Source organism: Apis florea, unplaced genomic scaffold (assembly GCF_048593485.1).
Source record: "Apis florea isolate Af1SG1 unplaced genomic scaffold, ASM4859348v1 contig_1789_pilon, whole genome shotgun sequence".
NCBI classification, from domain to species: Eukaryota; Metazoa; Arthropoda; class Insecta; order Hymenoptera; family Apidae; genus Apis; species Apis florea.
Window position 1 is genome coordinate 850,120 of NW_028256481.1, and position 18,643 is coordinate 868,762.

At 36.1% G+C, this 18,643-nt stretch overlaps 1 protein-coding gene across 29 annotated transcripts in view; it reads right to left on the reverse strand.

Annotated features, from left to right (window-relative positions):
• The window catches only part of LOC100867579 (uncharacterized), a 200,349-nt gene that overhangs the window by 143,556 nt on the left and 38,150 nt on the right, over positions 1–18,643 (reverse strand). The window lies entirely within an intron of this gene.

Here is an 18,643-nt window from a genome sequence, read left to right on the forward strand (position 1 = left end):
ATACGGTGTAGACCGATCCTTCGCGTAATACCACGTTATTATGTCGGGATTATTATTATAGACTGGCTATTAGCCGCTTAATCCGATCGAACGCTTTGTAACGCATTCTAGGCCGCGTCCGCGGTTAATGCCACGCTCCTCCTCCCGTGTGTATGCAATACTGACGGCGTGGCTTCAGCACGCGTATCGCTATTTATTAGATCAGTGTTTCCCAACGTGGAGGCCAATCTGGATGTTTTGGGGGGAAATTTAAAATGTTTGCGGTTGCTGCACTCTCGTTCGATGTCATATATATATATGTGTGTTTGTGGAAATATTGTCTGGAAATATAGAAGACATTGTAATTTTTTACCTTTAATATCTTTTTATAGAAAAAATAATTTGAGTATTTTGGGAAGTAAATAGAAGAAAATTGGAAATTATAATTTCTAAGCTTTGTTAAAATATAATCTGAATATTTTGGACAGTATATAAAAATGTTTGAGGTTATGTGTAACTTTTTCTGAATTACTTAACTTTTGTCTATGAAGATTTTCAGATTCTTTCAAAGCATATTAAGAATTTCTAATTTTATTTCAAAAAACTTATATTTAATTTAATAATTTATATTTACGATACAATTATTACAATTATTTATTTGTACGAACAATTTTAATCGTATATACCTTATAATGCTCATAACTTTTATTTGAGAGATATAACTTATAAACGAAATATCTTTTATAACTTATTATTAACTAATTGTTACGATGAAATTGTAAATAAAAATTTTGATCCGATGAAGCAGAAAAGGTTGCGAAACACTGTATTACATCGATCTTGTGTTCATTGGTCGAAATGCAACATAATCGCGCGCACGTGTTACCAATTTCGAATTCGTTTCGGAAATTCGAAATCAGGGGCAGAACGTGTCGATACATAACAATTATCGCGAGGATTATCGTCGCGACTAGCGGCGCGAATTGGAACTAACACTTTGTGACGATGTTCGAAATTTTCCTCGTTGATTTTGGTAATTTTCTCCTAGTAAAATTTTCATTTTCGAATCGTAAATCGATAACAATTCGTGCCAAATACATCGAAATTTTCGTAATTGTTTCAATTTTGATTTTAATGGTAGTTTTCTCAGTAATTTGATCTTGAAATATGAAATCGATAATTATGTCAAATATATAGAAATTTTGTATTTTCTCATAGTAAAATTCTAATTTTGAAATATAAACGATTATGCCAAATACGTAGACAGTAGATTTACTCAAGATTTTTCTTGAGTAATTCAAGTTTCGATAACTTTCTTGGATGGAAAAATTTTAATCTTGGAATGTAAATCAATGACAATTATGCCATATATGTCAGCACCCAAGATTTTTCTAGTCAATCAAGTTTTGATTTTAATAACTTTCTCGTAGTAAAATCCTAATGTTGAAATGTAAATCAGTGATAGTTATTCCAAATGCATCAGCACCCGTAAGATTTTTGTCGTCAATCAAGTTTCGATTTCAATAATTTTTCCCAACAAACTCCTAATTTTGAGATAGATATAGAAGTCAATAACAATCATGTCAAATGTGTTAGTTAGTCCAAGATTTTAACCATCGTTCGAGTTTCGATAATTTTCACGTCAGCAAAATTCGAAATATATCTTGGAATTATAAATCAAGAATTATATTAAATAATGACAAATTTAATCGAATTTGAATACTTTCTTGCGTATCTAAATTATATACATATAACTAATAGATTCATTCATACATATAGTCACTAGATGTCACTAGGTGCAAACGAGAAAATCACCATTTTATCATGAAAAAAAGTATTTGCATCGTGGAAAACCATATATTTCCAAATAATAATATCGAATATATCCATGATAAATATAATCATTAGATGTCTGAATGAGGAATCTTTATCTTCTATATAAAATTATAATATAAACCATATGTTTTGTATCAACTTTATATCGAAATATTTGCGTGAAAATATATTTATACAAGAATAGAGATATATCCATATAACATAATCCCTAGATGTCACTAGCCACGAAATTTTCATTACTTCATTATATAAAATTATAATATATAGTATAAACCGTATGTTGTAATTATACATGCTTTATTAAAACTTTTGGAACATTTGCACGACAAACTTCGCACGATCGTACGTTACAAAAATATGTAAATGAGTTGTGGGGGCCTGCGTTTAATCTAAATATATTTGAAACTGCGAACCCTGGCGAGTTTCAGGAAGAAACAAATACATTGTTCCTGGGGAATATTTAACGACACCTACGCTTCTCCACGCATCAGGAAGATGATACTTGAAGAACATTCCCCAACACGACGTTTATCGCCGTTTATTTATCGCTCGATACCGCTTACCAGTCACCTTTACCCACCATCTTATTATTTAAGCGTGCACGCCTACATCTTCTACGTTTTCTTCCTTTTCGATGCTGTCTCTTTTTCTGGTAAGCCGAAGGAGGAAAATAGCCTCAGTCTCAGTCTCGAGAGAATTGCAGAAACTCGAAAATTATAATTTTTGTTTATTCTCTTTCGTGTTGTTGTCGAGACTTTTGTTAAATTGAAATAATTTTCTGTGTGATTAGAAACATTATTTTATATAACTCGAATTCAAAAAGTTTCAGCCTTCACAAGTTGAAAAATTTGGTATCCTGAATATTTCAGATCATTCAATTTAAAAAATTCTAATTCTAATTTTGCAAGTTACAAAAATTTTATTCTATCGATTCTCAATATTTTCATCTCTTCACAATTTTATTTTCATTTTTTTTTCTCCATTACAACCAACGAATTTCTTTCATCGTAGAGCATTTTTAATTGCATCCTAATGAAGGAAAATTAATAACAAAATAATAACCATTCTCAGAAGAAGAAGAAAAAAAAATATACCTCAAAAATTCATTCCTGACAAAATATATCAAATTACTTTCACTATCAGAAATACGCCTCCGTCCACACATCGAAACAAAGAAACCCAGAGAACATTTTACGCCAAGCATCAAATTTCCTCCATACCATGACCAACTTCCAGAATTCCATATTCGAAATTTCGATTTCCCATAACCAACCAACCAACCAACCAACCAAAGAAAGAAAATTGATCGTTCGTATCGTGTTTCTTCTAATCCAGAAGGAATGCTCTTCGTGGCGACTTCATCGACGAAGTGCGTCGTTACCTCGCCCTTAATCGCGTCCAAGGGTTAGGATTATATACCTGTCGTATATACCTGAGATTTCCAAGCCGTACGAGATAGAGAGATTATCGTCGAGGTGTGGGCGAGGAGAGAATTATTCGAGGAAGAAATGTTTCTAAAAGCTGTTACAAATTACTGGGTCAAGAAGCGTGGAATCATCAAAGGGATGCATTAACATTCAGAGGCGGTGGAATAAGAGATTGCGCCCGAGATAATTGGCGACCGTTTCAAGTTTCAAGCCTTTAACGAGTATAGAGGTAAATTAATGTTCTCTAATGAGTCCTTATTGTTGGTATAAATTGGAATGTAGAAGCAGCGTGGAAAAGAAAGAGGAGGAAGGAGAAGAAGAAGAATTTTAAAAAAGGGGGATATCTCGGTCAACAGGATCGAAATGGGGTATTGGGGGATGGAGATTCGATTTAAGAGAGAGAGATTGTCCTTGTTCTTGATTAGTTCGTGTCCAATTCTTTTTTTTTTTTTTTTACAAAAGAATCGTGTCAATGAGTAAAATTCAACAATTTCTTCAAAATCTCAAAAATCTTGCTCTTATTTCTGAGCCATCCATTCTCACGAATTCATTTCACTCTTACTTTCTTCGTTTCTTTTTATTCATACTACATCTCATTAAATTCGTTCATAAAATCTCGAAAAAAAAATTTTATTCCTAATTTTCGACTTATTCTTATCTCCGTTTTGAGGCGCCATTAATCTTCTTAAAAGTTCAATCTCCTTAAAATCTCAAACTAAAAATAGTTCACTCTTATTTTCCTCAAATCTCAAAGGGAAAAAAAATTTCACCCCTACTTTTCGACTCGTTCCTATCCATTTTATAAGCCATTATCGAATTCATTAAAATCTCAAATTAAAGATAGTTCATTCTTATTTCCCTTCTGAGCCATACTACCCTAAACCTCATCAAACTCGTCAAAATCTCAAAAGAAAGAGCCATACAACACCAAGCCTTTAGACTCGTTGTCAAATCGAAAAAGCATTTCACTCCTATTTTCCAACGCAACGCGCACTGGATCGAACCCCTCGTTAAACATCGTCAAATTTCACTGTTACTTCTAGACTCGCCACCCTCCGCAAGGGGCTACGATCGATGGAATCGATTGGACGCGGAACCACGTTGTTCGAGGCGAGATATATCTGATATACCGATCGAAATGAATTCCTTCCGCGCACGGCTGGATGGTAGCCCCGTCGAGGCGAAAAATCACTTAGCCTCGGATCTTATCTCGGCCTCGCCACTCCGACGCTCGTCTCGTCGAAGGGAAGAGGAGGAAGGGAATTCGTTGTCGCTCGTTTCGAACCCCGAATCCTGGCACGGATTCGCCTCTCTTCCGAACGATAAGAATCCGATTTCCAGCGGAACCGTGGCGTGGAAAGAAGGACACGATGCCTTCCTTCCTTCCAGGATGGGGGGAGGTGGGTAGGGGAAAAGGGAAACCCTTATCGAACCGATAAAATGCCGCCGCAAGCTTCCTACTTCTCGGGAATCGGTGGTTGAATCGGCTCCTCTATGGGAAACATTCGTGGAATCTCGACCTAACTTCCCTGCCCCGATTGCTGGCAGGCAGCCTTTGAATTTGAATTTTTCCCCCTTGGAAAGGAAGGATTTCGCTTTTTTTTACCCTTCGATTTTAATTATTCCAGTTGTATCTCGGGAAATTGATATTTATTTTACATTTGATTTTCAAGCGGAATGAAATTGGAGTGAAGAGAGAGAGAGAGTCGAATTGATACTTTTCCGAAGAATTTCGAACGAAATTAAATCGGAAAGGATTTTGATCGTCTCGTCATTTAACAATTTTTGAAGTTGTATATGTTGTATCGTTTTCTTTTATTTTACTTTGAAGAAAAAAAGAAAGAGTCGTTTGTTAATTGTTTCGAGCATTTGGAATTCTACGCTTTTGATCTGTTCGATCGAAGAGGAGGGTCTGTTTGAATCAAGGCGACAAAGGTCTTGCCTTGTTAATTGTTCTCGAAATTTGGAATTTTTCCCATTCCATTTGGTATTTTCGATCGTCGAATTCAATTCCCTTTCGAACCCCTCCTCCCCCCTTAATCAGGATTAATGTTAAACTATCCAACGCGCGTAAATAAAACTCAGAGGTCTAAACGAGGTAGGTAACAAACCCTGTTTTACCTTCAAACCACTCGCAACCGTGCAAGCATCCGTACATTGTTCCTGTTAAATTTGAAGCGATGCGCGCGCACACACACACACACATATACCTTTATTCACTCGTGTTAAATATAAACCGAGACGACGATTACATTAAATTACAATCTCTTGATTTTGTTTTCGTACTCTCCGATTGCTTCGTCATTTTTCCACCAGCGTTGTTGTTGGGGGCTGCTTCGACACCATTTTCCCTTCGTTCGCAAGCCGTGGAATTTTCGAACGAGAAGATTACGGTTAAAAAAAGTGATAAGCACGTTTAAGGTGGATACACACGCAGGGTTTTTGGTATAATAAAAGCAACGGGGAGATATTATCGTGCGGGAAGAAGGGGGAGGGAAATTTTGGGATCCGTTGAATTTCTGGGAGAATGAAAAAATAGGAAGGGAAGAAAGATATTCGTTCGATCTTATTTGCCTCGTGTTATTATTTATCGTAGCACGTAATATGTTTGATTATCGAGGAATTTCGGGGGAGTGAATGATCTGTACATTTTTTTTGTGTTAATTATTTTTTTTTTCTAAGTCACATTAATTACTAAGCAAGAAAATATGGAAAAACAAATTTAAATTAAAAATATATTATCTGTGATAAAAAGTTTTGCAGCAATTTGCTTTGACAGGTCTATAGAAAATAAATTTCCTCCAATTTGGTGTTGATCAAACATCATAAAAATTCTCAACACACGCCTGAATCGAGCGGAAGAGGTGATTTGCGCAAATTAACCTCGGCAAAGTTTCGAAAAGATATATACATTTATTCATTTTAAGTAGGTGAGAATATTAATCGAGCATCATTTATGATTTTGCAGCGACGGCCAAAGTGTCAAAAGTTGTATATAAGAGGTGTCCTATTCCTCTTTCCTCCTTTGACTTTTGCGGTGGCATATAATTTATGGCCTGTGTGTGGATGTCGCGCGTTCTTTTATTTGCCACATTGGATCGAGATAATGGCGAGACGAATAAATCTATTCGAGATATACATATAATCATAGTTTTATATATATATCCGCCCTCCTTATTAAAATTTTCTGTCCACAGTTTCGAAACGAGAATTCGATTCCTGTTAGGATAAGAGGCTTTACCAAGAGATATAGAAATACGTGGAACTTTTGAATATTACGACGTATACGTGTTAAAAATGACAAAATTAAATAACAAGATTACATTTTGGTTGGAGGGAAAAATTTCCAAAAGAGAAATCAGTAATTTAAATTTAAATGTAAACGAGTCTTTGATACTGTTCAAGAAATTTCAATATTTTCAATGCGATTAAAATTATTCCTTAACAATTCAATTTAAGTTCCAATAGCTCGATGATACGTGAATCCGTGTATAATAAAGTTACGGTTAATTTTATTTTGCAAAACGTTTGATAAAATAATTATTATCAAACGATCATTGAACAAGAAAGATTTATTATATTTTATCTGTTTCGATAAAATTTACAAAAATTTAATCCTCGATCGTGTGGTATTTTTCGAAGAATATCGGTGCATGTAAGGGCAAGTTTACACGTTTTGTACATCATCTTCTATAACCAGAGGCTTACAACGTTTTCGTAGAGGAAGTAAAATATCGCTATTCAAAATATTTATAAAAATCAAACTTTCACCGTCATCAACAACGTTTATAATATTCCTTTCTTAACCCATATTTATTCTTAAGCTCTATACGCATAATCTTATAATAGTTTAAAATAATATACTATCGAATGATTAGATCTTTTTATCTGAAATTAGACCGATGATCGAGCTACATTTTCGGTTTGTCAGAGTCATTTGACAATCGAATGGAAATATTATTTCGTTCAAAGAATATTAAAATATAAAACTTTTCCACGTTAATTTGCATAATTGAAATTTAAGCTTTAGCTAAGAAATTCACCGAATCGCCTGGGCATTTTTTAAATATTTTTCAAGAAAATATATTTTCTGCACGAGAATCCAAGAAAATTAGCACGATGTATTAATGTAAGTTAATAAAATTTCTTCCAAATTTCTTCACGAAGCTTAATATATAAGACGCCTCTTCTCGTTCGCGGAGGTGGCGCCATCTTGGCTCGTTAGACACGGACCCCTAACTTCACGAGACGACAGCGCACGGGTGGGGCCCCGGTGCCAAGCCCTCGAAATTAGGCGCCAACGTTGTGCGCAAGGACGACGCACCCTCGCCTCCTTCGTGAAACGCGATACAATGAACGGGGCGAGGTATTCTCGAAAGGATGTTTGTATAATTCGGTGACGCATGCCTGAAACATGCTTGAGAACGATTGGGTGAAATTAGGTGTGAAATTGATATACCGTGCGATTGGGATCGTGGTCTGGCGTTGATCTTCATTCTTGTTCGATGCTTGGATCTCTTTATTGGGCGATAATATACATATATATATATATATATGGAATATTTCAGATTTTCGAGAAGCTGCAAGAGAGAGAGAGAGAGAGAGAGAAAAGAAAGGATCTTTTGTAATTATATTGTACGTGTATTTGTCGATGTAAAAAAATGGCGATTTTATTGAATTTATTGAAAATTAGCAGCTTAGATATTGGAGGATAATTCAAACTGGCGATACCCTTTCCCTCTCGGATGAAATATTTAGAATTTCCTGTGGAAAATTTATCGTTAAATTTAGCGGAATCGTATTTAGAAATTTATCGCGGTTAAACGAGTGGGTTTGAAACAATTTTGCGGGGCCGAGTTAATTACTAATATTATCGGATTGGAAAACAATAGAGCGAAGCCGTGCTGGCTTCTAATCCCGATTGCTCAAGTTTAAATTAATTTCCAGCTGGAATTTCGTTTCAGTTGCCTCAAAATTGGTTAATCCTAATAAAATTAAATCGAATTAAAAATCCTTCATTTTCTATTATCTTTATTCCTAAATATCCATTCTCTCTCTCTCTCTCTCTCTCTCTCTCTCTCTCTCTCTCTCTCTCTCTCTCTCTCGTTATTAATAATTTCGCGGGGGAAAGAAACGTATCATCGATTATCATTTTTAATACTGAGAAACGACGTTTCACGAATTTTCGAATAAACGAGAAACGCACAAATAGCAATAACTCTGTAAAACATTAATACTTTCGTATGAAACAGAAAGGCACGGGATTTCATCCGTCCACGTGATATAAATTTTAATAATTACGTCACACACACACACACACACATATATATAAATGAGATTTAACGTGTATGGGATTTACGGTTCGGCTTAACAGCGCCGGTTCCCTTTCGCATTGCACGGGTGAAACGGTTAAATACGCGTTTAAAATGTAAAATAGGGGGCATTAGGGGGAGAGGGGTTAGAAATATACGATATTGCACGGGTGAGGAATTAATGTTCAATGTTGATATAAATTTCCTTCCTTTTTTCGTTCGTTCTTCCTTTCTCTTCTTCTTTTAAAAGGCATCAATCTCTTCTTTTTCTCAGAGGATGATTCGAATTCAACGTTTATGAACCTTCTCATGAATATAAAGCCGTGGGATGAATGCAAAGATGAAGGCAAAAATGAATACGGGTGGGAATAAACGATCGTTAAGGGTGATAATTAGAATGCGGATTTTTACACGCCGGGAAGCTTGGAATGAAGCTGCGCGATAATTTAACGTTACTTCGAGTTACACTGTAAATTACACTTTAACAGGTTAATTACAACGAAATAAAACGGGGAGAGGGGAGAGGGGAATATTTTTGCTCCCCTCTTCCCCTTAATTATCGTAGTTTAGAAATTATGATTTTTGCCAAGAATAATTTGCCTTTGCGTTAAGTTAATTTAACGTAACGGATAAAATTGAAACTGAGAGAGATTGGCTCGAAATAATTTATACGATATATAATGTCGAAATGACAAATTGGATGAGTTTGAAAATCAATAGATGCGTTAAATATTTATTCGCAACAACGTATATAAATCGATGAATTGTATTTAATTCGCAGTTGTGCGAAGATAGGAAAGATTTTCAATTCGATGACGGAAGGATATAAAATAATAGAAACTTGGATGGATAAGATGTGTCACGCTCCAATTACAAAAAAAAAAAATCTAATGTATTTCAATGCGAACAACAGTTCAAGAATGATTTTAAATTTTTTCACAACGAAATGACACGATTGGAACAATTTAAAACTGATTTAACGGAAGTGCTCGTTTCGATTTCATTATGAGAATTTTTACTGGAATCGTTAGAAGTGTCCTCCAAAGGAAACCGCACCCAATCGTGAGAGAAAGTTCAACACGCCTACTCACTGGTCATTGAATTATCGACCTCGAGCGAGACGTTTTTAATTTATCCGATCCGTTTTTCTATATTTTTTTTCAAAATTAATAGACCGGTAGAAATTTCAAACAAATACGACTTGCTCAATTTCAATATTTAATCTTTCAAAATCTCGCTTCTTTTTGAAAAAAAAAAAAAAAAGGATCAAACACTTATCGCAACTTAAAAAACTATTATCACGATTCTAAAATTAATTAGACCCTCCAACGATCTAACAAAAGCAAGAAAAAAAAAAAAAAACAAAGAATGTCATTTCGCATAAAAATCTTGAAACCAATGTAACACCGATACAATGCATGCCAACATACGTTATACCGACATAATTTCTTCTCGCTCGTCTTATTCCAATAAAAAAAAAAAAAAACACAAAAAACCACAAGAGAGACAAGAGATTAAAATCGAGATCGAGGCGGTAGACCGAGCTCAACAACCGTGAACGAGGCTCGAGCGAGGCGAATGGGGCCGCCGCGTGCAAGGCAAGGTAAAAGCTTGTGGCGCACACATCCGGGCCGTAAGCCGTCCCACCGGTATTTTCCCTCAGTCTAGGAGATTCGTGGCGGCGAGTTTTTCGTCTCTTCCATCACTTGGGTCCGGCCGACAACGGGAGAAAGAGAGTTCTCGGCGAGCCAAGAACCGGTCGCCTCCCCCTCCCCCGGCCGAGTCGTGTCGTTTGCTCCTCTCTCGCGTCGAGTTGCTCCTCGTAACGTCGTGGAATGCGAAATGTAATTATAGAAGTCTTGCGCCGGAGGGGTCAATCCCCAATTGAACTCCAATTCACAAGCCGGATGGACGGCCCGCCTTTTAAAACGCGGCCTTTCGACGCGACCGCCACGAACTTCGAGTTTGAACCGCCGAAAGTTGAGCCCCGCGGGATGATTGGAAGAGATATCAATGGGCGAAAGCGAGTTGAGTTTATCGTGTTTATCACGCGTGGAAAAATTGGATTGTAGCTCTAATCTAAACGATGCTCGACTGAAATTAAAATTCCTAGCATTTTGGCCAAATTTGGGTAAACTTTGAGAACGAAGGCCTTGAAAGTGTTATTTCTTTTTTTTTTTTTCTTTTTTTTTGAATAGAATCAGCACGCTGTTAATAAACCGCAAATGATGCGATTATACTGCTTGACCAAACATTGAATACTAGCCTGGCCGAAAGCATCGACACGTTTGTACAAACTGGCAAAGAGAGGAAAAAACTGTTGGGTTTAACTAGGTCAGTGATTCGAATGCTAAAATTAACGGATACTTGGTCGATGGACTGATGGAACTCTTGTAAATATGTACAAGTTTTCGAGACCAGACTTCGCTCGGGCAACGTCGTAATAGCCGAAAATCGACGCTTTGAACGTTGAACATCTTTGACCCGTGCTAACGCGAGTTTAGTGAAGTTTAACGTCGAAATGGAGTTCTTCCTGGCTCCCAGACAACGCGTACTTTTCACCGCTATGTACCGGATGCGCGTGTACATAGCGAGAGAGAGAGGAAGAGAGATACAATATGCGGTATATCAACGTGATCGCAAAGGTCTATGCTATATCGGGTCTGCGGTGGTGCCCGAATAGAAGCCAAGTTTCCATGGAATGCGAAGTCAATTTATCCTTTGTGTGTCCCACTACTGCTGGCGATCGGCTGTCCCTTTTAAGGCTGTATGCGCCTATTTCCACTGGACAAATTCTGGATCGACGAATAAAAAGGGGACGCCTTTCGATTTATCCCCTATTTCCAGGTCGTTCGATCGTTTCACCAATTGGCTCTAATTATTCGAACCTGTTCTAGATCGACTATCGAATTTTTCGCGAAATTTCGCTCGTGAAAGAAGAAGAAGATGTTCGTTAAGAGGGAGCTAGATGTCGCTACGCATCCATCATTTTGAAAGTTAGGTTATGTTTCTGAACTTGAGAGCGTGAGATAATTATGGGAAAATCGATTGAAAATTGAATGTTAAAGTGTACGTTTAATAGCCAAAAATGAATAATGTATAGGCAATATGAATAATGTATTTTACCTTTATTTAAATATTTGCGAATGAAAATATTATTGGAAAATATCGATTTTTCGCCCTTACTTTATCTCCAATATCAAATTTCCCGATCGGTCATTTCGTTTATGAAGAAAATAGAGATTATATTATAATTGGAAAAGTGTTAAAAGTAATGTTAAAGAAATAATACAAAGACGCTTATCTATTTTTTCTTTTTTTTTTTTTTTTTTCTCTTCTAAAGTATAACTTTGCTTTAATGCACAAAGATACGCGTACAATTGCGATTAATTAGAGAGGACAAAAGTAGCGTTCATTGTATTGGAACAGAATTGCGCGTGGATCCCTTTTACCATGGGAGATTTATCTATATGTTGTACTGGACAATAATCTTGTCATTAATTTAATCGTGTCTAGACAGGAAGTCTCTTATCAATTATACCTTGCGGCTAATATCGATCGAGTTGTGTTTCTTATGCTCGTGTAATTGATGACGAACGATATCAGTGAGAATTCCAGATGACAGAATTAATTGTGATTAAATTCCATCGAAAATAATTAGATTCTTGAAATCTTTTTCAACTCGTCGATTCAGTTTGCTTTTTCTTTCGATAATTACGAATAATTACAGAGTTTTGCACAGTTGTTTCACAAAGGAAATGTCAGTCTCGATTCGAATCTATCTCAAGGACGATAAGACTGATACACGAGATTCGAGTGTAAATTCTACGAGTATAATTATTTCTATGGATGGAAACGACATACAATTATGCAAAAGTGATATTTCATATTATTTTAATTCTCTCGCTTAAAATTTCAATGTATATTCCTTTCTAAATATCAATTAGAAAATTTACGCTTTGCACTTGTTCTATCTTCTATATAAAAGAAAAAAAAAAAAAAAAGAAGAAAAGTGGCGGTGAATGGAATACGAGAAAATATTCATTTCCATATAATGGCATGTAGAAACGTTTCATAAAGGCACGTTACATCTCATTACAAGGCTTGTTACGTAGATAGCTTAGGACTTTTGCGCGGGTACTGTTTGCGTGGGTGGTTACAAGTCGAAGAGTACGAGGAGTATCGTGTCTAGCTCAGTTTGTAACAATCGTCGATCACTGGCTCGAATATCTTCCTAATTTGAGAATTTGGCCAGAATTAACGTCGTATTGAATTTCTTATTTGGCCATATTATCATCTCAATTGTATGTACGATCATCCACGAACATGAAAATTTTATTTCCTTCATTTGAAATTTTCACGAGCTTTCACTTTTTAATTTCTTTTTTCCAGATTATAGAATCAAGAACTTTTCGAAAATGTTGGAACGATTGTTTATTGCTCGTAAAATTGAATAAGTAAATAAGAAGAAGAATATCATTCAGGTTTAATATGAGTTTGGTGTATTTATTGGATTTTTAAATTTTAAAATTATCTGGATGGATTCTAAATGATATGGAAATAAATAAAATATGGATGAAATTTTTATAATTTCATTAAACTTTCCATCCAATTGGGTTAGATGATCCTGTTAAATGAAAGAAATCGATTTAAGATTGCATTATTAATTGAAAATCCACTCCCTCGAATTCATGATACAATTGTATTTCCAATATAACGAAATAAGCTGATAATAAATTTGTAATTATTCTAGGCCCTCAATTATTTTTGACCTCAAAGAAGAATACATTGATATTGAAGATACCAATTCCTCTATTCAAATGAATGATAAAATATATTTCGTCTTAATATGAATACGTATATAATATATTAAAAAATAAAATGAAGCTCCATTCATATGAATTAATAATCATCCTGATACGTTTATAATTGAAGCGATTGAAATTTACGAATCCTTATTCTCTTCTATTTTCATCTCCAAAAGAAAAAAATCATCCTTCCAAAAGTTTTCGAAACGATCGAACTAGACGTTAAAATTATGCCATCATTGAATATTGGCTTCCTTTTGTCGTTCGACCGGATAGATACAAAACAAAATTGAACAGACGTTAAAACGTCTTTTTCTCGTAAGAGAGAGAGAGAGAGAGAGAGATGACAAGATACACATTGCGAAACAAATAAAACCATTGAAAATGTTCCTCGATGTCTGGCAGACATCTTGAGTGACACGCTAAATATAGCCAAACTGTCTCGCGTTCTACACACTACGTGTACTACGTGTGCACAGGTGTGCACGCGTTTGAAAATGGAAGTAGAATTTCTGGAAAGCGACAAGTTGCGCCACATCCCCCCTTTGAAACGACATAACTTAAATTAAGATTTAACAGGGTGAATAGCGGCCCCCGGGATACGCTTCAACGCTTCTTGGCGAACATTTACTTAAACGAAGAAGGGGCAGGGCAAAATTTTCGCAAATGCCTCGAAACAAAATAAGAATGGAATGTGAGAACGCACGTTTGGGATCGTGACATGTTTTTTTAACCAACATTTTTATCGAAGATTCATCATCTTATGTTAATTACTTTAACATAAGACTTTAACATTCAACAAATTATCTCTCTTTACATAAAAATACGTAAAATATTAAAAGTTTTATACGTCAATTTACCCGTGAAATCATTTTAACTTAGCTAAGGAGTTGTTGGTTGGCGAAAAGAAAAAGGGAGAGCGGGGGGAGGGGGGAGGGGGAGGGGGGTTGGTACACTTTAAAATTAAAAGAGGTGGTAAATTCGTCCATCCGGCCAAAGCGTGGGACGTTCACGAGAGCTTTGGTCGAACTATCCTCAAAACTATACAATTATATTCTCATACCCCTGCCCCTTGAAAGAAGACAGAGGCGGGCAAAAATTGATTTCCATAGCGCGTTCGAAACGAATTATCAGAGGCGGAAAATCGCTTCCATACTCGGACAATACGAGCTTTTCGAGTTATATTCGCGTGCATTTTTTTTTATTAAATTTCGCGAAATATATATATATAGAGCACATATGAAATGGTTAACTCGTTTTTTAACACCTCGCTACGGGCTGGGCGCGCGATGCAATTAATTCTTTCACGGGTATCAATTCGTGCAGATATACGTACATCGTGCATTGTGGATGAAAACGTTCGTCGTACATGACGCTACTTCATACGGACGGTATGATCGAAATATTTTATAAATTTCGAAAACGGTTTTCTATTTTTTTTCCATCGATATTTCCCGTTCGAAGCGAGAAAGTATTTAAATCCGAATCCGTGTCAATCTTTTTCCCATGCTTGAGATTGAAGTTGAATAAACTTGATAAAGATAAATTAATTTTCGTTTTAAAAAAAAGAAAAAGGAAAGGAAAAACTTTGAACGTGTATAAACGATTTTAAATATATAATTACTTGGACATATAATAAATAAAAATTTGTATGTAAAAATTATAGAAAAAAAAAAAAAAGAAAGAAAGAAATAATTGAGCCATAAATAAAATTTCTTCAAGTTAAACCTTTGTTCTTTTGGAAAGTATATAGCGTATGTTCCTTGTTATAATAATAAGAAACGTTACTTGATTTGAAAGATTTAAATTTTTCATTTCAAGCAATTTTTAGATACGCACCTTTGAAAAAAAATTTCAACAGCTTTTAAAATACAATAACGAATAGAAAATAAAAGAACGAAAGGAATCATTCCTTTGACAAAATATCGTATCATTGTTGTGTACTTTCTCATCTTACCTATAGACGAGAAGCGATCTTTAAGTTACCCTTAAGCTGCTTCTCAATCCTCTCCAGGGTTCCGTTAGAGTCCCATTATCCTTCTATTGGCGACAGATGCGCCGTAACTCGAAGGACAGCGTCATCTCGCTGATTAAATATGACAAGTAGCGATGGGATCGAGTGCATCGCGAGTGCAAATTTGAACAAATCGGGAGGAAAAGAAAAAAATTGGAAGAAAAGGGAAACGATCGTTTCGAATAAAATATTCCTTTTTCCTCGAATCATCGATGCAACATAAATAAATTTTCTGAATATAACATTGTGAATTATTTATATAAATAAAGATCATCGATTTCATAACAACAGGCTATACATATGTATCATTTATCGACGAATTTTCCATAAATTTTCAAATATTAATTATAAACAAAAAATTTTTATTCCAAATTTCAAAACAAATTCGCTACATTTCCATTTCTAGATAAATCAACGCACATTCTCTTTCTCTCTTTCTTCACACGAATTTCCAAACATCGATCGTCAATTTTCCTCGGAACGAAAAGTTTCACTTACTTCAATTTTATTTTTCGCCAATTCTTCCTCGAAAGAGAACGTCATCCTCCCTAACTAACATTCGAATCTCACAGTTCCACTTGTAATTGCACATTAACGACGTACGTACATCGTGCTGCCAAGATAAATCCCCTCCCTTCAACCCCAGACGAATTTAATCACCATATTAAATTCAATTTCCAAAACGCTTGCCACGGTTAATCCGTTTACTCGGTCTTCTCCATCTGTGCTTACGCGTGTGCATACACGCACGCACCGCGTGGCCAATAGGAAGAGGCAAGAGGAAGCACAGGCGGATGGAAGAAAACAGGCGGAGGAGAGTCTTAAAGGAGGATCGATAGTCGAGCTGGATCTTGATAGAGTGGAGGAGAGGACGGTCCCGAAATAAAGTGTCGGCGATATAACCCATCGTGGATTGGGAGGGAGGGACTTAAGCCTGGGAGCTTAGCCCGCGAATGATCTTCGTAGCTTATCCGCCATCGATGTACGAGCACCCACCACGCACCCCTCTCGATCGAGAGACGAAAATCTCTCTCACCTTATCCCAACTCTTGGCTTTCCATCGAAACTTAACGACAAATTAGCAATCTTGCGAATGGGCAAGTTTCTGATTCGATGGGGAGAGGGCCTCTAATTGAGGGAGAGGAATCTTGATTACCGACCGAGAAGAGGTAGAAGGGAAATTAGTTTTATGAATTAGTTTCTTTCTCTCTCTCTCTCTCTTTTTCTTTAGATGGAGAAATATGCGTGATCGGGGTCAATGTGTCGAGGTGTATCATCCTATCGTTCTTAGTTTGAATAGGAATTTTTTGAAAAGTGTTGTGCTCTTTTATCGAATATTTTGCTTCGATATCGTGCTTCCCTTTTTTATTTTTTTTTTTTTTATAATATCAATGAGTATTACGATTAATCTAAAAATTGACTGAGACTCTTGATTCACAATTACTAATTTTCTCGGATCTTTTCAAAACCCATTATAATTATTGAAACGTGCAACGCATGTGCGGGATCTCTCTGGAGTTATCTGTGCACAAAAGAAAATAGAGAAGAGAGAGAAAATGTCTTTTTCGAAATTATGAAAATGGTAACACGAATCGTTGTTTGTTGAAGACAACAAGACACTCTTTTGTGAAAAGAGTTTCATCGTTAGAGGATGATGGGTGGTGATTATCAAAGACGATAATTTCCTGTTGTAATATAAATTTCTCGTCATTTTCTACTTTTTCTTCGCTTTTGACGTATTCACTCGTCCATTCTTTTGATTCTCAATTATTAACGATAATTATTCAAGTTTCAAGTTACTTTATTATTATCATCAATTGATTAATTTTATCGTAATTTCTTTTACCAACGAAATTTATTCAATTCGGAATATCTCGTTTTTCCATAATTTTACTATCGTTATCGATTGAAAGTAAGCTACTTTCGAATAAATTAATATGTAAACGAGGATATAATCAAAATTTTATCTTGCATCAAATACTTGAAGTTCTTATAATTATCCAAAAAAAGTTAATCAACACTTTTAAACTTGCAAACACTCTTCCCTTACAAGAAAATTATTAACGATTTTGAAAACGATTTCCCAAAAATCCTGATCCTAATTCGAATTTCCAATTCATTCTCCCTTCTTCCAAATTCTTCAACGATCCCTCTTCCTCCATTCACATTGCGGCCAAACTTTCAACTTGCGCACAACTTTCCCGAAATTGGCAAAATTCCGTTTCAAATTTCTCTCGAATTTCTACCATTTCTACGTAACCAAAGTTTCGAAAGAACGGTGATCGAGCTGCTCCTCCCCCTTGGAGACCCTGCCTATCTTGCGGAAATCTCGATGGCCTCTTCCCTGCCGCTGGTATCTTCGAAAGAGGGTGACGATGAGAATCCGCTGGTGGCACATAAGTATTGGCATCGTTTCCTTCCTTCCTTCCTTCCTGTTTCGCTCCTATCTCGCGTCGCGGATTTATTTGCACGGTGACACTCGTCGGACGGATGGCTGTTAGCGGAACTGCCGCAGAATACGTGGAATAACGCGGGGGAGGGAGAAGGATAGGAAAAGAAAAGAAGAAGAGGGAATATATTCGTTCTCATCCGTTTGATCGTGTTTGCACGACACGAGGCTGGGCCCGATCCGACGGCCAGGAATGGCAATATAGCACACGTTGCTACGTCGGCCTTCGTGATCCTCACGGAATTCGACTTAAATTAAATCCGTCCACGGCGTCGGAAGGCGCGGGATTAAAACACGTTTGGCGGCGCGTTTTACAAGGTTTGGGAAGGGAAAATATCCTTGTACAACAAAGGGTGAATTTGATTTAATTTCGTTCCCTCTGTGTTCCTCTCGGCTCCTCCCCCCTCTCCCTCCTCTCTCTCTCTCTCTCTCTCTCTCTCTCTCTCTCGAGAAAGAAGTTAGGAATTCGTTAGGTATCTAGAATTTTTAAAATTTCTAAGATTCCATTATTTTACGTGCAATCTTATAAAGCGTGGAATTTTGGTTAGATTTTGGAAATAGGAATATTGTTTTCAAAGACATTTTATACTCGCCCCGATGCATCTTGGTAATTAAACATTATTATTGAAATGTCGCACGAAACAACAATATACACTTTAATATTCGACAAAATTTCCTTTCTTTAAATATTAAAATTTTCATAAGAGAAGAAATTTTAAGAAAAGGTCTTTTTCTGATCATCCTCTTCTCAGTGATACAATTCATTCGAAGCTCGTCAACACTGTGCTTGCCAATATCCAAGAAATTTAAATTCCCAT